This window comes from Salvelinus alpinus, chromosome 1 (assembly GCF_045679555.1).
Source record: "Salvelinus alpinus chromosome 1, SLU_Salpinus.1, whole genome shotgun sequence".
Lineage (NCBI taxonomy): Eukaryota > Metazoa > Chordata > Actinopteri > Salmoniformes > Salmonidae > Salvelinus > Salvelinus alpinus.
The window spans coordinates 9,061,749-9,083,559 of NC_092086.1; the positions used below are offsets into that span (position 1 = coordinate 9,061,749).

At 44.1% G+C, this 21,811-nt stretch overlaps 2 protein-coding genes and 1 long non-coding RNA gene across 4 annotated transcripts in view; 1 reads left to right on the top strand and 2 right to left on the bottom strand.

Annotated features, from left to right (window-relative positions):
- The window catches only part of LOC139569930 (uncharacterized), an 823,452-nt gene that overhangs the window by 495,079 nt on the left and 306,562 nt on the right, over positions 1-21,811 (bottom strand). The window contains exon 1 of one of the 2 annotated variants that reach the window (XR_011673982.1): positions 1,183-1,426. The exons of the other annotated variant lie outside the window; for it this stretch is intronic. This is a non-coding gene — a long non-coding RNA (uncharacterized lncRNA). Of the gene's footprint in view, positions 1-1,182; positions 1,427-21,811 lie in introns of those variants that run through there. 2 annotated transcript variants of the gene reach the window in all.
- Positions 1-21,811, top strand: part of LOC139533561 (NLR family CARD domain-containing protein 3-like) — a 298,305-nt gene that overhangs the window by 224,086 nt on the left and 52,408 nt on the right. The window lies entirely within an intron of this gene.
- LOC139539816 (NLR family CARD domain-containing protein 3-like) overlaps positions 1-21,811 on the bottom strand; it is a 446,707-nt gene that overhangs the window by 109,022 nt on the left and 315,874 nt on the right. The window lies entirely within an intron of this gene.

Sequence of the window (21,811 nt, forward strand, 5' to 3'; positions counted from 1 at the left end):
GTTACATTTTGAATACTTAGAATGCTTAGCAGGACAGAAAATGGTCTAATTCACACACTTATCAAGAGAACATCCCTGGTCATCCCTACTGCCTCTGATCTGGGGGACTCACTAAACACAAATACTTTGTTTTTAAATGATGTCTGAGTGTTGGAGTGTTCCTCTGGCTATCCGGAAATTAAAATAACAAGAAAGTTGTGCCGTCTGGTTTGATTAATAAAAGGAATTGAAATTATTACTACTTTACTTTTACTTTGATAATTAAGTATATTTTAGCAATTAAATGTACTTTTTGATACTTAATAATATTTAAAACCAAATACTTTTAGACTTTTACTGAAGTAGAATTTTACTGGGTGACTTTCATTTTTAATTTAATAATTTCTATTAAGGTATCTTTACTTTTAGTAATGACAATTGAGTACTTCTTCCACCACTGTTCTAACGTTCCATATGAGCCACAGTTTCAGACATTTTGGAACTGCGTCGGCTACAAAGTTACTTTCAATTTCATATCAGGAAATAAAGTAGCGGTCATTGGGTTAACTCGTTTTGCATTGCCCGGCTCCCCGGGTGAGCAGAGTTTGCGCATTTTATACCATTCCATTGGTCTAAAAAATAATTGTCCACACAGCTGTAGCACCGGGACATGCAAAACGAACTTCCCAGTCGCAGCGCACTGAGACACAGAGTTGAAAACGCAGACACGTTTCTTCAAGACATCTCTCTTACATTAATTTTGATAAACATATAATTTACTCGAAACCAAGTTTAGTTTTTTTCCTCCAAAATGTGAGTTACTGTAGGCCTTTAATAATTATAAGCAGTCCTACAAACCCAAAGGGTTTTAATTTGAGAATGTTCATTTGTATGCCTCAAATATTAAACTGTCTTAAAATATTTGATGATAAGTTGAATCAGGTGTGTAAGTGCTGGTAACAACAAAAGGATTGAGAAACCTTGAGATTAACATAAAACCATATAGTTGAAAAGCTCCTCCACCATCTTTACCAGACGTTTTACTGATAACATGTCGGCCTACTGATTAGTTTACACTTTGAAAACTGCTGTCTGTCAGCAACTCAGCTCAAGTAGCAGTTCTACTAACTAGTAATATCTCATTACAGATATTCATTCTCTTACTCTGTCCTTTAGAATAAATTATTTTTCAGAAATACTTACTTTATTTTTCAATAATCTCCATATAGTGTTTTCTGCTCTGTCGTCTCAAAATGGATCCTTTACAAAAGAACAACTTTACTTTCTGTTTCAGCTCAGCCGTCTCCCCACCCTGATAATAAAGTGTTTTATTGGTATCTTCCACTAGATGGCAGTAAACACCTGCTGTAACTAGACTTTACAACTATGTGTTCTGTTTCATACAGGCAGTGTCCCAGAGGAGGGTGCTGACCTAGGATCAGGTCCCCCCCCTCCATGTAAACTGATTCATTATGATCTAGGATCAGGTCCCCCCCCTCCCTGTAAACTAATTCAATATGATCTAGGATCAGGTCCCCCTCTCCATGTAATCTGATTCATTATGATCTAGGATCAGGTCCCCCCTCTCCATGTAATCTGATTCATTATGATCTAGGATCAGGTCCCCCCTCTCCATGTAACCTGATTCATTATGTAATCTGATTCATTATGATTTAGGATCAGGTCCCCCTCTCCATGTTATCTGATTCATTATGATCTAGGATCAGGTCCCCCTCTCCATGAAATCTGATTCATTATGATCTAGGATCAGGTATCCCCTCTTCATGTAATCTGATTCATTATGATCTAAGATCAAGTCCCCCCTCTCCATGTAATCTAATTCATTATGATCTAAAAGGCTAAACTGATCCTAGATCAGCTCTCCTACTCTTTATGAATACTGTCACAGGTGACTCTTCAAGATGAGGATCATGATTTGTAAAACAAGCTTTATTCTTTAAGAATCAATTAATAACTTTCGGCAATGTCTTCAGTAACCGAGTATTCCAGGCACTCTCTTTTTATGAACCAGTTGCTATTAAATAAAGAACATACTGCTTTATAGATCCCAACCTGACAAACAATTGTTTGGGTCTTACTTTGAGCACTTGCACTGGGCCTCCATTGAGTCTCCATGTGTCAAGCAGTACAGAGAAACACCCTCTAGATGACAGCAGAGGCTCTTGGATCTACCCTGTCTAACCACTGGGCCTCCATTGAGTCTCCATGTGTCAAGCAGTACAGAGAAACACCCTCTAGATGACAGCAGAGGCTCTTGGATCTACCCTGTCTAACCACTGGGCCTCCATTGAGTCTCCATGTGTCAAGCAGTACAGAGAAACACCCTCTAGATGAGAGCAGAGGCTCTTGGATCTACCCTGTCTAACCACTGGGCCTCCATTGAGTCTCCATGTGTCAAGCAGTACAGATAAACACCCTCTAGATGAGAGCAGAGGCTCTTGGATGTACCCTTTCTAACCACCAGTTTAGTGATCTCGTTCCATCAATATGTCCATACTACTTCACAACCAATTTGAGGTCTTGACCAGCAATGTCCCATTGGGCTCAACCAAGCCGAGAGTGAGGTTCTAGAAAGAGGACTGACTTTCATACCAACTCCTAAACAGGTGGACTGCGGGGAGCTCCGGAGGGATCTACACGTCTATCATAGAAGATTGAAGTTATCAGATCATTTTGAATATGAAACAGATTTTCCTCATATACTATTTCCAAACCCCTCACATTGGGAACCTCAGTTGGAGTCAGTGTCAGAAACTATACAGACTCTTATACGTAGGGATGTGGCTTCCTTTTCACAATTCAGAACCAGACCTGTTTATCAGCTTAACCTTATAAATGTTTAAACAAATCAAGCTCTAGAAATATAGTGATTAAACCAGCAGATAAGGGGCTCAGATTGTTGTAATGGATAAAGTGAATATCTTCTTGAAGCCAATAGACAATAGGATCATGTTAAACACTATGTTCCATTGTCCCACTCAACACAACCAGAAAACACAAAGATGAATCCAGGAGATAAACTGTATGAGGATAAGTACATTACAGATAAACAGATGGTCTGTCTTTTAGGGCCAGATTCTCCAAGGCCCAGACAGTTTAACTTACTGCCTAAAATACATATCTCCTGAGACGTGGGCGGTTCCCTGCAGCTGACCAATAGGAAGTGATTGTATCTCAGAGACGTGGGCGGTTCCCTGCAGCTGACCAATAGGAAGTGATTGTGTCTCAGAGACGTGGGCGGTTCCCTGCAGCTGACCAATAGGAAGTGATTGTGTCTCAGAGACGTGGGCGGTTCCCTGCAGCTGACCAATAGGAAGTGATTGTGTCTCAGAGACGTGGGCGGTTCCCTGCAGCTGACCAATAGGAAGTGATTGTGTCTCAGAGATGTGGGCGGTTCCCTGCAGCTGACCAATAGGTAGTGATTGTGTCTCAGAGACGTGGGCGGTTCCCTGCAGCTGACCAATAGGAAGTGATTGTGTCTCAGAGACGTGGGCGGTTCCCTGCAGCTGACCAATAGGAAGTGATTGTGTCTCAGAGATGTGGGCGGTTCCCTGCAGCTGACCAATAGGAAGTGATTGTGTCTCAGAGACGTGGGCGGTTCCCTGCAGCTGACCAATAGTAAGTGATTGTGTCTCAGAGACGTGGGAGGTTCCCTGTGACCAATTCTCAGAGACGTGGGCGGTTCCCTGCGGCTGACCAATAGGAAGTGATTGTGTCTCAGAATTTTACTGTATTGCTGAATATATTGACTTTATATCAGCCCTCTATCCCAGAAACCCCCAGCTATGTTCAGGATACTGATGAATGAAGGGTTTATTACTATTGTAGTACTGACTTTTATATCAACCCTCTATCCCAGAAACACCCAGCTATGTTCAGGATACTGATGAATGAAGGGTTTATTACTATTGTAGTACTGACTTTTATATCAACCCTCTATCCCAGAAACACCCAGCTATGTTCAGGATACTGATGAATGAAGGGTTTATTACTATTGTAGTACTGACTTTTATATCAACCCTCTATCCCAGAAACACCCAGCTATGTTCAGGATACTGATGAATGAAGGTTTATTACTATTGTATTACTCTTTTTAGTAACTTAACTACTGACTTGTTCTATTGTTGTTGCATTGTCAAGAGGTTAACCTGCAAGGAAGCATTTCATTGCACTGTGTACTCCATGTATATGACAAATAAACACACTGTGTACTCCATGTATATGACAAATAAACACACTGTGTACTCCATGTATATGACAAATAAACACACTGTGTCCTCCATGTATACGACAAATAAACACACTGTGTCCTCCATGTATATGACAAATAAACACACTGTGTACTCCATGTATATGACAAATAAACACACTGTGTCCTCCATGTATATGACAAATAAACACACTGTGTACTCCATGTATATGACAAATAAACACACTGTGTACTCCATGTATATGACAAATAAACACACTGTGTCCTCCATGTATATGACAAATAAACACACTGTGTACTCCATGTATATGACAAATAAACACACTGTGTACTCCATGTATATGACAAATAAACACACTGTGTACTCCATGTATATGACAGATAAACACACTGTGTACTGTCGTGGATAATCGTCTCAGAAATATAACACTCTTACAAGAACTTGTAAAATCAATATAGGCTTTTAATATAACATATCACAAGCCGTGTCAGTCCGCGGAAAGACCAACTTCTATAAGCACTGGCTCTGTTCTTATACACACACATAAAAATGAGTCCATCACATACGTTAATTAAATTACTTCTCATACGTCATCTGTTACCATTGTCTTTCATTTTCAGGCTTCCTGCTTGTTCATGCCCAATAACGCCTGTATCCGCTCTTGATTAGATTACAATGGTGCCAGGACCTTCTCAGTGTCCTAATATAAATATGTATTATGCCTATAGTCCATCTGTTGGTCATTTGGCCCCCTCCTTTGTATGTCCCTCTGACCTCGGTGCTCCTCTATGTTCTTATGGTCTTGCTTTAGTTTCCTGTCCTAGACAATAGACAATGTACTTTGAGTTTACACTAAGCCTTTATGCTTGTAATGGCTTTGGCCATTATGTCTGTTATGTCTTAGTTTCCTGTTTTTACCAGCCTGTATCCATTCACTCATGTCTGCCTTCTCCTCCTATATTCTAATGTACACTTTTATGTCTGTCCCTAAATGTATCATTCACTCCCACAGTACTCCATGTATATGACAAATAAACACACTGTGTCCTCCATGTATATGACAAATAAACACACTGTGTACTCCATGTATATGACAAATAAACAAACTTGAACTGAGAAGGGAAGGGGGGAGGGGGCAGCCAGAAAGGGAGGGGAAAAGATGGCCAGATAAATTATAGTATGTGTCCTCAAATATTCTGAAATCTAAACATCTCACATTAGCTGGTAGAACTGAGGAATGGTAGAACAGGTCCATTGTTTTGTCTCATGTCTCTTTATATTCATGTAGCCTGGGGGAAATGTAGCTGTATTGAAATGACCTTGTTTTATAACCTTCTTTGTTGCTCAGTGGTACTTCAATTGTCCTGACCACGTCCAGTTCTTTCACACAGTAATGCTCCAGCATCCACTCAGAGCTTATGCATCTAATGCATTCCTCAAATACTGCAGAGTTGTTAAGCAAGTCCCTGAGATCGTCCTGTTCAACTAAATTTATTAGTTTATTTGTCAGATGAAACCTGAGGGGATCACTGTAGTGTCATAATGCATCAACAATGGTTCTGAGGTCCTCAACAATGTGATTCTGTTCCGTAGCTGGGATGCAGTGTTCTTTCCTGATTTACTAAATAAAAAGACAGATATTGTTTTAGAGACCTTCAATTAGCTGCTCAGTGTTGATCTCTGTGGCTTTGAACATATTCAGCCTCTGGCAGACTCTCTACATCGCTCATGTCATTGTCACGCCCTGACCTTAGAGATCCTTTTTATGTCTCTATTTTGGTTTGGTCAGGGCGTGAGTTGGGGTGGGCATTCTATGTTTTGTTCTATGTTGTTCTGTTTCTATGTGTTTGGCCTGGTATGGTTCTCAATCAGAGGCAGCTGTCAACCGTAGCCAGTTTCCACCTGTGTTTGTGGGTAGTTGTTTTCTGTTTTGCACCTTGCAGAACTGTTCGTTTGTCGCTTTGTTGTTTTTGTTCAAGTATTCGTATTTATTAATAGTATTATGAATACTTACCACGCTGCACCTTGGTCCTCTTCTCCTTCTCCCGACGACGTTCGTTACAGTTATCTTCAATGGGATCAGTCCCAGTCTCAAATTCATCAAGAGGGCAATTCTCATCTAAGTTGTCTCTTAAAAGCTCTCTGTGGTTTTGGTAGATGTGTGACCGATAGACGCTGAAACATCTATTTGTTTTCCCACACCCATTAACTCCACAGGTAATTAGAACATGTGGTTCATGCTGGTGATAGAGGACAATATGTGTGAGTCGTCTGGACACAGAGAAAGTTTGCTCGTTGCAAAGTGGACTATTGAATAGAGTTGGCATTCTTCAGAAAGATTGTGAACCTTGGAATGATGGGATGGAATCATGGAGATCATTGGTACTCAGACACTTGCAGACATCATCAAGGGACCAGTCTTCCACAGCCACACTCTAATTCAAGTTGACACTAAAACCAGCAGCTACTCTTCCTGGGGTCCAACAACTATAAAGTTGTATCCAGGTATATTAGACATCTCTTTACAGGACAATGGGACAGTGGTGGTAACAGCAGCTACTCTTCCTGGAGTCCAACAACTATAAAGTTGTATCCAGGTATATTAGACATCTCTTTACAGGACAATGGGACAGTGATGGTACCAGCAGCTACTCTTCCTGGAGTCCAACAACTATAAAGTTGTATCCAGGTATATTAGACATCTCTTTACAGGACAATGGGACAGTGGTGGTAACAGCAGCTACTCTTCCTGGAGTCCAACAACTATAAAGTTGTATCCAGGTATATTAGACATCTCTTTACAGGACAATGGGACAGTGGTGGTAACAGCAGCTACTCTTCCTGGAGTCCAACAACTATAAAGTTGTATCCAGGTATATTAGACATCTCTTTACAGGACAATGGGACAGTGGTGGTAACAGCAGCTACTCTTCCTGGAGTCCAACAACTATAAAGTTGTATCCAGGTATATTAGACATCTCTTTACAGGACAATGGGACAGTGATGGTAACAGCAGCTACTCTTCCTGGAGTCCAACAACTATAAAGTTGTATCCAGGTATATTAGACATCTCTTTACAGGACAATGGAACAGTCATGGTAGCAGTGGATGCTTTTATGATGTATCAAATACTTATGTCATGCAATAAAATGCAAATTAATTACTTAAAAATCATACAATGTGAATTACAGACCTCTACATGTTTTGTAAGTAGGAAAAACTGCAAAATCGGCAGTGTATCAAATACTTGTTCTCCCCACTGTATATATATATAGTAAATACTGTATATATTCAACATTAGGAACAAGTCAACCCATATCAGTTCTATGATCATTCAGGGAGGACAAACACAATAATAATGTTTATTCATATCTGTCTCTGAACTTGGTTTCTGTTGTTAATGATCTGTTGTTGGATGGTAATCAGAGTTATTGATCTGTTGTTGGATGGTAATCAGAGTAATTGATCTGTTGTTGGATGGTAATCAGAGTTATTGATCTGTTGTTGGATGGTAATCAGAGTAATTGATCTGTTGTTGGATGGTATCAGAGTAATTGATCTGTTGTTGGATGGTAATAGAGTAATTGATCTGTTGTTGGATGGTAATCAGAGTTATTGATCTGTTGTTGGATGGTATCAGAGTTATTGATCTGTTGTTGGATGGTAATCAGAGTAATTGATCTGTTGTTGGATGGTAATCAGAGTTATTGATCTGTTGTTGGATGGTAATCAGAGTAATTGATCTGTTGTTGGATGGTAATCAGAGTAATTGATCTGTTGTTGGATGGTAATCAGAGTAATTGATCTGTTGTTGGATGGTAATCAGAGTTATTGATCTGTTGTTGGATGGTAATCAGAGTAATTGATCTGTTGTTGGATGGTAATCAGAGTTATTGATCTGTTGTTGGATGGTAATCAGAGTAATTGATCTGCTGTTGGATGGTAATCAGAGTTATTGATCTGTTGTTGGATGGTAATCAGAGTAATTGATCTGCTGTTGGATGGTATCAGAGTTATTGATCTGTTGTTGGATGGTATCAGAGTAATTGATCTGTTGTTGGATGGTATCAGAGTAATTGATCTGTTGTTGGATGGTATCAGAGTAATTGATCTGTTGTTGGATGGTAATCAGAGTTATTGATCTGTTGTTGGATGGTAATCAGAGTAATTGATCTGTTGTTGGATGGTAATCAGAGTAATTGATCTGTTGTTGGATGGTATCAGAGTAATTGATCTGTTGTTGGATGGTAATCAGAGTTATTGATCTGTTGTTGGATGGTAATCAGAGTAATTGATCTGTTGTTGGATGGTAATCAGAGTAATTGATCTGTTGTTGGATGGTATCAGAGTAATTGATCTGTTGTTGGATGGTAATCAGAGTTATTGATCTGTTGTTGGATGGTAATCAGAGTTATTGATCTGTTGTTGGATGGTAATCAGAGTAATTGATCTGTTGTTGGATGGTAATCAGAGTTATTGATCTGTTGTTGGATGGTAATCAGAGTTATTGATCTGTTGTTGGATGGTAATCAGAGTAATTGATCTGCTGTTGGATGGTAATCAGAGTTATTGATCTGTTGTTGGATGGTAATCAGAGTTATTGATCTGTTGTTAGATGGTAATCAGAGTAATTGATCTGTTGTTGGATGGTAATCAGAGTTATTGATCTGTTGTTGGATGGTAATCAGAGTAATTGATCTGTTGTTGGATGGTAATCAGAGTTATTGATCTGTTGTTGGATGGTAATCAGAGTTATTGATCTGTTGTTGGATGGTAATCAGAGTAATTGATCTGTTGTTGGATGGTAATCAGAGTAATTGATCTGTTGATGGATGGTAATCAGAGTTATTGATCTGTTGTTGGATGGTAATCAGAGTTATTGATCTGTTGTTGGATGGTAATCAGAGTTATTGATCTGTTGTTGGATGGTAATCAGAGTTATTGATCTGTTGTTGGATGGTAATCAGAGTAATTGATCTGTTGTTGGATGGTAATCAGAGTTATTGATCTGTTGTTGGATGGTAATCAGAGTTATTGATCTGTTGTTGGATGGTAATCAGAGTAATTGATCTGTTGTTGGATGGTAATCAGAGTAATTGATCTGTTGTTGGATGGTAATCAGAGTTATTGATCTGTTGTTGGATGGTATCATAGTTATTGATCTGTTGTTGGATGGTAATCAGAGTAATTGATCTGTTGTTGGATGGTAATCAGAGTTATTGATCTGTTGTTGGATGGTAATCAGAGTTATTGATCTGTTGTTGGATGGTAATCAGAGTAATTGATCTGTTGTTGGATGGTAATCAGAGTAATTGATCTGTTGTTGGATGGTAATCAGAGTTATTGATCTGTTGTTGGATGGTAATCAGAGTAATTGATCTGTTGTTGGATGGTATCAGAGTTATTGATCTGTTGTTGGATGGTAATCAGAGTTATTGATCTGTTGTTGGATGGTAATCAGAGTAATTGATCTGTTGTTGGATGGTAATCAGAGTAATTGATCTGTTGTTGGATGGTAATCAGAGTTATTGATCTGTTGTTGGATGGTAATCAGAGTTATTGATCTGTTGTTGGATGGTAATCAGAGTAATTGATCTGTTGTTGGATGGTAATCAGAGTTATTGATCTGTTGTTGGATGGTAATCAGAGTAATTGATCTGTTGTTGGATGGTAATCAGAGTTATTGATCTGTTGTTGGATGGTAATCAGAGTAATTGATCTGTTGTTGGATGGTAATCAGAATTATTGATCTGTTGTTGGATGGTAATCAGAGTTATTGATCTGTTGTTGGATGGTAATCAGAGTAATTGATCTGTTGTTGGATGGTAATCAGAGTAATTGATCTGTTGTTGGATGGTAATCAGAGTAATTGATCTGTTGTTGGATGGTAATCAGAGTTATTGATCTGTTGTTGGATGGTAATCAGAGTAATTGATCTGTTGTTGGATGGTAATCAGAGTTATTGATCTGTTGTTGGATGGTAATCAGAGTAATTGATCTGTTGTTGGATGGTAATCAGAGTTATTGATCTGTTGTTGGATGGTAATCAGAGTAATTGATCTGTTGTTGGATGGTAATCAGAGTTATTGATCTGTTGTTGGATGGTAATCAGAGTAATTGATCTGTTGTTGGATGGTAATCAGAGTTATTGATCTGTTGTTGGATGGTAATCAGAGTTATTGATCTGTTGTTGGATGGTAATCAGAGTAATTGATCTGTTGTTGGATGGTAATCAGAGTTATTGATCTGTTGTTGGATGGTAATCAGAGTAATTGATCTGTTGTTGGATGGTAATCAGAGTTATTGATCTGTTGTTGGATGGTAATCAGAGTAATTGCATAGCAGCTTCTGTCATTTTTGAATGTTTTTTTGTATAGATTGGATTACCTTGAACATATTTTTTGTCTGTTTAATCTGTTATCAATAGATGGTCAAGGTATTGTCATCCTCCTGTCCTAAAGGCCACAGTCGTAGTAGCATTCCATTTTATTGAAGGACTAGAACCTGAGGAGACAAGTGTCACATCCTGATCTGTTTCACCTGTCTTGGTGATTGCCTCCACCCCCCTCCAGGTGTCACCCATTATCCCCAGTGTATTTATACCTGTGTTCTTTGTTTGTCTGTTGCCAGTTCGTTTTGTTTCGTCAAGACTACCAGTGGTTTTCCCCGTGCTCCTGTCATTCTCTAGTTCCTGTTTTCCCGGTTTTGACCATTCTGCCTGCCCTGAGCCTGCCTGCCGTTCTGTACCTTTCAGACTCTGCTCTGGATTACTGACCTCTGCCTGCCCTTGACGTGTCGTTTGCCTGCCCCTCTGTTTTTGTAATAAAGGTTTGTTACTTGGAAACTGTCTGCATCTGGGTCTTCTCCTGAGCCTTGACAACAATGGGTTCATCACCTAAGGATTGTATCTTTAAGGGTTCACTATGTAGCCTACAGAGAAACACATTTAGAGATCAAGCCTTGTAGACTCGTCATTTCAGATACCTTTACTTTGCAGGAGAGGGGATTCCACTGACGTCGGAATCACTATTTCAATTTGTCTACAGACTCAATAGTATTTGCATTTCAAAATGCAGTATTCTCATCCATTTTGATGATTCTTTCTCATTAAGAGACATTCACTAAGAGGATATAAGTTGTTCAGACCAATGTGCCGCTCTAACATTTTAACACTGAGCCATGTAAATACAAAAAGGCACTCGCACATCTGAGCAATCTTATTTGCAGGTGCATGGCATCAATTGAACAAGATGAAGGAAAAGGAAACCGCACACTGCTCTTGATAGTATCACCGATATTTAATAAGCTTACGTATCGGCCACACGGCCTTCGTCAGAGCTTTTGGGATTTTTTGAAAGTTGCACCCTTATGTAGACCTGGCCCCACCCACATCCGTTCTACACATCGAAGGGGGTTGGAGGCAAAGGAAAATAAATAAGTGCTACCAAATATAACAATGTGCATTTCATAAATATTACAAAAGTGTATAAATAAGGCGTATTGAACACTTCTGTATAATCTCAATGAGGACATAGCAAGTTCATTAGTCATTGGGTACATCATATGAAAAACGTCAGAATAATCTACAAGAGACACACATTTCATATTCCAATTCACAGCATTCACTAAGAGGATATAAGTTGTTCAGACCAATGTGCTGCTCTAACATTTTAATACTGAGCCATGTGACTATACAGTAGCCTACATCTATAGTCTACTGTAAAATCAGATGCTGCTTTAGGCTAAATACTATAGTTTTCTGTGTGCTTCAATAGGACAAATGGAAAGAGTTCCTACTGTATTCCAAATGGTAGTGTATCTACAATGTGACCTCCCTAAATAATGCACAAGTTACATGTTAACTTCATTCCTGAGGAGAGAATGCAGGAGACTAATAAAGCAGAGGACCATTTTGTGGTGTTGAAACATAAAGTGGCAACTGCAGCACAATCAATAGGAGGTGAACAGCGCCTGGTGTTGAAAATATAGCTAACTTGTTAGGCAACAGATGGAGAAAACCTACACCAGTCGAGTAATTCATTTCAACAATAATCTTCATTTTAATGTGACTTTAAAAACAACAAGAGGGCTTAATTGGAGTCTATTTCTTCAGAGCGAAGGCCCATATAAAATAACTTAACTGACTGAGCTAGGCTATGTGGGGGTGAAGGCCCATATAAAATAACTGAACTGTCTGAGCTAGGCTATGTGGGAGCGAAGGCCCATATAAATAACTTAACTGGCTGAGCTAGGCTATGTGGGGGCGAAGGCCCATATAAATAACTGAACTGGCTGAGCTAGGCTATGTGTGGGCGAAGGCCCATATAAATAACTTAACTGGCTGAGCTAGGCTATGTGGGGGCGAAGGCCCATATAAATAACTTAACTGGCTGAGCTAGGCTATGTGGCTGAACAGCATCTTTCACAAGACAACAACATGGCCTAATAGAAGAGGGATTTGTATTTATTTATTATTTACTAACAACTGCAACACGGTCTAATAGAAGAGGGGTTTGTATTTATTTATTAGGGCTACTAACAACTGCAACACGGTCTAAAAGGCAGCATCCTACATAAAACAATCATTTAAAGAAAAAAAGGTGATGTCTGTGTCTGAATGTCTGTAGTCCTGTTTCGGGAGTCTCAGGATAACCTTCTCCCATAACGACAAAACAAACAGAAAATACTGTCAGCATGAGACCTAAAATAGCCATGGATAAGCACTAATAATCACAATAATAATAATAATAATAACAATAATAATAATAATAATAATAATGTTAGCAGCCTATATCACTATGTATTAAATACTAAGTTATTTACGTAATGGGAAAAGTTGCATTTCCCCTCGGACACGATCTTGTGGATGTTGTGTGAGAGGGATGTGATGTTGATGAGCAGGCAGTCCTACATTGACTCATGTGAAAGCCGGTTCCTGTCCTGAGTCTTGATTGACTCATGTGAAAGCCGGTTCCTGTCGTGAGTCTTGATTGCATTCGTGAGTCTTGATTGCATTCACAGAAAAGGAGGACTCGCATGTGTAAGTCGATCCAAACATTGTTGCAGATAAAAGGCATGATTCTTTATTGTGCTGTATTCCTCTGAGCATAACACCCACAACATTATTAGTTATTATACCTGTACTGTACTATATATTATTAGTTGTTTCTTTATTGTGCTGTATTCCTCTGAGCATAACACCCACAACGTTATTAGTTATTATACCTGTACTGTACACACCCAAAACACACAAGGACTCAGCACTCCTGAGCGAATCCCTGATTTGGCTCGATGTTTGGAATTCAATCAGCTCAGTTTGAATTGCGGCCTCATCCAGTGAGAGTATCGTATTCTTAGCAAGGGAGGAGAATTCCACACCTGGGTGGACTGTGAAAGGATCATGTACAAACGCACTGATATCCTGATATCGTTGGGCTGCTGTAGTCTTCAAATCTGATGGAGAAGTTGTCCCTCAGCTGCTTGATGAAATCTTCCAAATCGGCCTGGTCCCTCTGCCTGTCGTTTCTTCAGTGTGCTGAAGTGCAGTAACCTTCCAGAGTACAAGTCCAAATCCAACAACTCAAGCTTCCTAGTAAAGGTCTCAAGTCCACGACTGTTTTCCCTGAATTCCTAAGGCTAAGGACACGCACCTTCAGGCTAGTGCGGGGAACAACAACAGGGCACACTGGACTCTCAAGGCGTACTATAGGCCTGATGTGTGGTACCGGCACTGGTGGTACCGGGCTGAGGACACGCACATCAGGGCGAGTACGGGGAGAAGGAACAGTGCGTACAGGGCTCTGGAGACGCACATGAGGCTTGGTGCGTGGTACCGGAACTGGTGGTACCGGACTGGAGACACGCACCTCAAGGCTAGTGCGGGGAGCGGGAACAGGACACACTGAGTTCTCAAAGCGCACTGTAGGACTGGTGCGTGGTACCGGAACTGGTGGTACCGGGCTGAGGGCACGCACCTCAGGACGAGTGCGGGGAGAAGGATCAGTGCGTACAGGGCTCTGGAGACGCACAGGAGGCTTGGTGCGTGGTGCCGGGACTGGAGGCACTGGGCTGGAGACACGCACCACAGGGAGAGTGCGTGGAGGAGGAACAGGGCTCTGGAGACGCACTGGAAGCCTGGTGCGTGGTGTCAGCACTGGTGGTACTGGGCTGGGAATACACACCACAGGGCTAGTGCGAGGAGCAGTAACAGGACGCACAGGACTCTGGAGACACACAGGAAGCTTGGTGCGTGGTACCGGACTGGAGACACGCACCATAGGGCTAGTACGTGGAGGAGAAACAGGGCACACTGGACTCTCGAGGTGCACTATAGGCCTGGTGCGTGGTACCGGTACTGGTGGTACCAGGCTGAGGGCACGCACTTCAGGAAGAGTGCGGGAAGAAGGAACAGTGCGTACAGGGCTCAGGAGACGCACAGGAGGCTTCCCAACCTTACCTGGTTGTATGCTCCCCCATATCAACATCTCTCTCTCTTCGCTCTCCTCCAATAACACCAACAACTCCTCAAATGTCTCATAATCTCCCATCCTTTCACTTTCCTCCAATCTGTCCAATAACTCCTCCACATTCTCCGACTCATACCTTCGTTTAGCCAACTGCTCCTGATGGTAAGCACGGGGAACTGGCTCAATTCTCCCACTTGACCCAGCCACACTCCCCGTGTGCCCTCCCCCAAGAAATGTTTGGGGTAGCCTCTCGGGCTTCCAGCCACTCTGCCTTGATTTACGCTGCTTGGTCCCATGTTGGTGGGGAATTCTGTCACGCTCGTGTGGAGAGACGGACCAAGGCGCAGCGGGATATGAATACATCTTCTTTTATTAGACCGACGAAGATGAACACGAAACGAAACACTTATACAAACTATACAAAACAACAAACGACCGTGAAGCTACAAACGAAAGTGCACACACAAGCTACTTACGTTCAACATAGACAATTCCCCACAAACAGCTAAAGCCTATGGTTGCCTTAAATATGGCTCCCAATCAGAGACAACAATAACCAGCTGTCTCTAATTGAGACCCAATTCAGGCAACCATAGACTTTCCTAGATACCTACACTCAACATAGACACAGCTAGACTACTATACTAAACATAAACCCAACTACTCTAATAAACCCCCTAAACCTTACAACCACCCTAGACACTACAAAAAAACACATACATTCCCCATGTCACACCCTGACCTAACTAAAATAATAAAGAAAACAAAGAATACTAAGGCCAGGGCGTGACATAACCCCCCCCTTAAGGTGCGAACTCCGGGCGCACCAGCACAAAGTCTAGGGCTTTGTGCTGCGTGGCTTCCGTCCACGGCGGCGGCTCCGGCACTGGTCGTGGTCCCCACCCCACCATAGTCACTACCCGCTTTCGTAGCCTCCTCCAAATGGCCACCCTCCACATTAACCCCACTGGATTAAGGGGCAGCACCGGACTAAGAGGCAGCACCGGACTAAGGGGCAGCACCGGACTAAGGGGCAGCACCAGGTTAAGGGACAGCACCAGGATAAGTACCAGGATAAGGGGCAGCACCAGGATAAGGGGCAGCCCCAGGATAAGGGGCAGCTCCGGACTGAGGTACGGCAGCTCCGGACTGAAGGGCAGCACCGGACTGAAGGGCAGCACCGGACTAAGGGGCAGCACCGGACTAAGGGGCAGCACCGGACTAAGGGGCAGCACCGGGATAAGGGGCAGCACCAGGATAAGGGGCAGCACCAGGATAAGGGGCAGCACCAGGATAAGGGGCAGCACCAGGATAAGGGGCAGCACCAGGATAAGGGGCAGCTCCGGACTGAGGTACGGCAGCTCCGGACTGAAGGGCAGCACCGGACTGAATGGCGGATCCTGGCTGGCTGGCTCTGGCGGATCCTGGCTGGCTGGCGGATCCTGGCTGGCCGGCTCTGGCGGATCCTGGCTGGACGGCTCTGGCGGATCCTGGCTGGACGGCTCTGGCGGATCCTGGCTGGACGGCTCATGGCTGACTGACGGATCTGGCTGCTCATGGCTGGCTGACGGATCTGGCTGCTCATGGCTGGCTGACGGATCTGGCTGCTCATGGCTGGCTGACGGCTCTGGACGCTCATGGCTGGCTGACGGCTCTGGACGCTCATGGCTGGCTGACGGCTCTGGACGCTCATGGCTGGCTGACGGCTCTGGACGCTCATGGCTGGCTGACGGCTCTGGACGCTCATGGCTGGCTGGCGGTTCTGGCAGATCCTGTCTGGTTGGCGGCTCTGGCAGATCCTGTCTGGTTGGCGGCTCTGGCAGATCCTGTCTGGTTGGCGGCTCTGGCAGATCCTCTCTGGTTGGCGGCTCTGGCAGATCCTGTCTGGTTGGCGGCTCTGGCAGATCCTCTCTGGTTGGCGGCTCTGGCAGATCCTGTCTGGTTGGCGGCTCTGGCAGATCCTGTCTGACGAATGGCTCTAGCGGCTCCTGACTGACTATCGGCTCTGACGGCTCAGGACAGACGGGCGGCTCTAATGGCTCGGGACAGACGGATGGCTCAGACGGCACTGGGCAGACGGATGGCTCAGATGGCGCTGGGGAGACGGATGGCTCAGATGGCGCTGGGGAGACGGATGGCTCAGATGGCGCTGGAGAGACGGATGGCTCAGATGGCGCTGGAGAGACGGATGGCTCAGAAGACGCTGGAGAGACGGACGGCTCAGACACCGTTGGGCAGACGGGCAGTTCAGGCGCCGCTTGGCAGACGGGCAGTTCAGGCGCCGCTTGGCAGACGGGCAGTTCAGGCGCCGCTTGGCAGACGGCAGACTCTGACCGGCTGAGACGCACTGTAGGCCTGGTGCGTGGTGCCGGAACTGGAGGTACCGGGCTAAGGACACGCACCTTCAGGCTAGTGCGGGGAACAACAACAGGGCACACTGGACTCTCAAGGCGTACTATAGGCCTGATGTGTGGTACCGGCACTGGTGGTACCGGGCTGAGGACACGCACATCAGGGCGAGTACGGGGAGAAGGAACAGTGCGTACAGGGCTCTGGAGACGCACATGAGGCTTGGTGCGTGGTACCGGAACTGGTGGTACCGGACTGGAGACACGCACCTCAAGGCTAGTGCGGGGAGCGGGAACAGGACACACTGAGTTCTCAAAGCGCACTGTAGGACTGGTGCGTGGTACCGGAACTGGTGGTACCGGGCTGAGGGCACGCACCTCAGGACGAGTGCGGGGAGAAGGATCAGTGCGTACAGGGCTCTGGAGACGCACAGGAGGCTTGGTGCGTGGTGCCGGGACTGGAGGCACTGGGCTGGAGACACGCACCACAGGGAGAGTGCGTGGAGGAGGAACAGGGCTCTGGAGACGCACTGGAAGCCTGGTGCGTGGTGTCAGCACTGGTGGTACTGGGCTGGGAATACACACCACAGGGCTAGTGCGAGGAGCAGTAACAGGACGCACAGGACTCTGGAGACACACAGGAAGCTTGGTGCGTGGTACCGGACTGGAGACACGCACCATAGGGCTAGTACGTGGAGGAGAAACAGGGCACACTGGACTCTCGAGGTGCACTATAGGCCTGGTGCGTGGTACCGGTACTGGTGGTACCAGGCTGAGGGCACGCACTTCAGGAAGAGTGCGGGAAGAAGGAACAGTGCGTACAGGGCTCAGGAGACGCACAGGAGGCTTCCCAACCTTACCTGGTTGTATGCTCCCCCATATCAACATCTCTCTCTCTTCGCTCTCCTCCAATAACACCAACAACTCCTCAAATGTCTCATAATCTCCCATCCTTTCACTTTCCTCCAATCTGTCCAATAACTCCTCCACATTCTCCGACTCATACCTTCGTTTAGCCAACTGCTCCTGATGGTAAGCACGGGGAACTGGCTCAATTCTCCCACTTGACCCAGCCACACTCCCCGTGTGCCCTCCCCCAAGAAATGTTTGGGGTAGCCTCTCGGGCTTCCAGCCACTCTGCCTTGATTTACGCTGCTTGGTCCCATGTTGGTGGGGAATTCTGTCACGCTCGTGTGGAGAGACGGACCAAGGCGCAGCGGGATATGAATACATCTTCTTTTATTAGACCGACGAAGATGAACACGAAACGAAACACTTATACAAACTATACAAAACAACAAACGACCGTGAAGCTACAAACGAAAGTGCACACACAAGCTACTTACGTTCAACATAGACAATTCCCCACAAACAGCTAAAGCCTATGGTTGCCTTAAATATGGCTCCCAATCAGAGACAACAATAACCAGCTGTCTCTAATTGAGACCCAATTCAGGCAACCATAGACTTTCCTAGATACCTACACTCAACATAGACACAGCTAGACTACTATACTAAACATAAACCCAACTACTCTAATAAACCCCCTAAACCTTACAACCACCCTAGACACTACAAAAAAACACATACATTCCCAATGTCACACCCTGACCTAACTAAAATAATAAAGAAAACAAAGAATACTAAGGCCAGGGCATGACATGCTTTTCCTTTACTCAGCCAGCGCATGTTGTTGTGAAGCAGGAGATCATCCTGGATGGTCTCCTCTGATTCTGTCACCAGCTTGCTTTTCCTTTACTCAGCCAGCGCACGTTGTTGTGAAGCAGGAGATCATCCTGGATGGCCTCCTCTGATTCTGTCACTAGCTTGAGGAAAAGACGATGTTGTGTTGCTTGATGTCCCCCTGACAAAGTTGATTATGCGCATGACTTTATCCATCATATCTTTTAGTTCAGCGTTTAGTCTGGTACACAGCACACTCTGATGGATGAGACAATGTAAACCATGTTTAGTCTGACACACAGCACACTCTGATGGATGAGACAATGTAAACCATGTTTAGTCTGACACACAGCACACTCTGATGGATGAGACAATGTAAACCATGTTTAGTCTGGTACACAGCACACTCTGATGGATGAGACAATGTAAACCATGTTTAGTCTGGTACACAGCACACTCTGATGGATGAGACAATGTAAACCATGTTTAGTCTGGTACACAGCACACTCTGATGGATGAGACAATGTAAACCATGTTTAGTCTGACACACTCTGATGGATGAGACAATGTAAACCATGTTTAGTCTGGTACACAGCACACTCTGATGGATGAGACAATGTAAACCATGTTTAGTCTGGTACACAGCACACTCTGATGGATGAGACAATGTAAACCATGTTTAGTCTGACACACTCTGATGGATGAGACAATGTAAACCATGTTTAGTCTGGTACACAGCACACTCTGATGGATGAGACAATGTAAACCATGTTTAGTCTGGTACACAGCACACTCTGATGGATGAGACAATGTAAACCATGTTTAGTCTGGTACACAGCACACTCTGATGGATGAGACAATGTAAACCATGTTTAGTCTGGTACACAGCACACTCTGATGGATGAGACAATGTAAACCATGTTTAGTCTGGTACACAGCACACTCTGATGGATGAGACAATGTAGACCATGTTTAGTCTGACACATAGCACACTCTGATGGATGAGACAATGTAAACCATGTTTAGTCTGGTACACAGCACACTCTGATGGATGAGACAATGTAAACCATGTTTAGTCTGGTACACAGCACACTCTGATGGATGAGACAATGTAAACCATGTTTAGTCTGGTACACAACACACTCTGATGGATGAGACAATGTAAACCATGTTTAGTCTGGCACACAGCACACTCTGATGGATGAGACAATGTAAACCATGTTTAGTCTGGTACACAGCACACTCTGATGGATGAGACAATGTAAACCATGTTTAGTCTGACACACTCTGATGGATGAGACAATGTAAACCATGTTTAGTCTGGTACACAGCACACTCTGATGGATGAGACAATGTAAACCATGTTTAGTCTGGTACACAGCACACTCTGATGGATGAGACAATGTAAACCATGTTTAGTCTGGTACACAGCACACTCTGATGGATGAGACAATGTAAACCATGTTTAGTCTGACACACTCTGATGGATGAGACAATGTAAACCATGTTTAGTCTGGTACACAGCACACTCTGATGGATGAGACAATGTAAACCATGTTTAGTCTGGTACACAGCACACTCTGATGGATGAGACAATGTAAACCATGTTTAGTCTGACACACAGCACACTCTGATGGATGAGACAATGTAAACCATGTTTAGTCTGGTACACAGCACACTCTGATGGATGAGACAATGTAAACCATGTTTAGTCTGACACACAGCACACTCTGATGGATGAGACAATGTAAACCATGTTTAGTCTGGTACACAGCACACTCTGATGGATGAGACAATGTAAACCATGTTTAGTCTGGTACACAGCACACTCTGATGGATGAGACAATGTAAACCATGTTTAGTCTGGTACACAGCACACTCTGATGGATGAGACAATGTAAACCATGTTTAGTCTGGTACACAGCACACTCTGATGGATGAGACAATGTAAACCATGTTTAGTCTGGTACACAGCACACTCTGATGGATGAGACAATGTAAACCATGTTTAGTCTGGTACACAGCACACTCTGATGGATGAGACAATGTAGACCACGTTTAGTCTGGTACACAGCACACTCTGATGGATGAGACAATGTAAACCATGTTTAGTCTGGTACACAGCACACTCTGATGGATGAGACAATGTAAACCATGTTTAGTCTGGTACACAGCACACTCTGATGGATGAGACAATGTAAACCATGTTTAGTCTGGTACACAGCACACTCTGATGGATGAGACAATGTAAACCATGTTTAGTCTGGTACACAGCACACTCTGATGGATGAGACAATGTAAACCATGTTTAGTCTGGTACACAGCACACTCTGATGGATGAGACAATGTAAACCATGTTTAGTCTGGTACACAGCACACTCTGATGGATGAGACAATGTAAACCATGTTTAGTCTGGTACACAGCACACTCTGATGGATGAGACAATGTAGACCATGTTTAGTCTGGTACACAGCACACTCTGATGGATGAGACAATGTAAACCATGTTTAGTCTGGTACACAGCACACTCTGATGGATGAGACAATGTAAACCATGTTTAGTCTGACACACAGCACACTCTGATGGATGAGACAATGTAAACCATGTTTAGTCTGGTACACAGCACACTCTGATGGATGAGACAATGCCAGCCATTCATTTGTGGGGTGATCTCCTTCAACCTGCTGACCAGGCCCCTGTGTCTGCCCATCATAGCAGGAGCCCCGTCGGAGACCACAGAGTTGACTTCTTCGAATGACAAGCCATGCTGCGTAAACAATTCTTCCAGCTTTGTGAATAGGATGGTCCCCGGTGGTGTGTCCTTCCAGGGGAACGTCCCCGGTGGTGTGTCCTTCCAGGGGAACGTCCCCGGTGGTGTGTCCTTCCAGGGGAACGTCCCCGGTGGTGTGTCCTTCCAGGGGAACGTCCCCGGTGGTGTGTCCTTCCAGGGGAACGTCCCCGGCGGTGTGTGGTTCCAGGGTAACGTCCCCGGTGGTGTGTCCTTCCAGGGGAACGTCCCCGGTGGTGTGTCCTTCCAGGGGAACGTCCCCGGTGGTGTGTCCTTCCAGGGGAACGTCCCCGGTGGTGTGTCCTTCCAGGGGA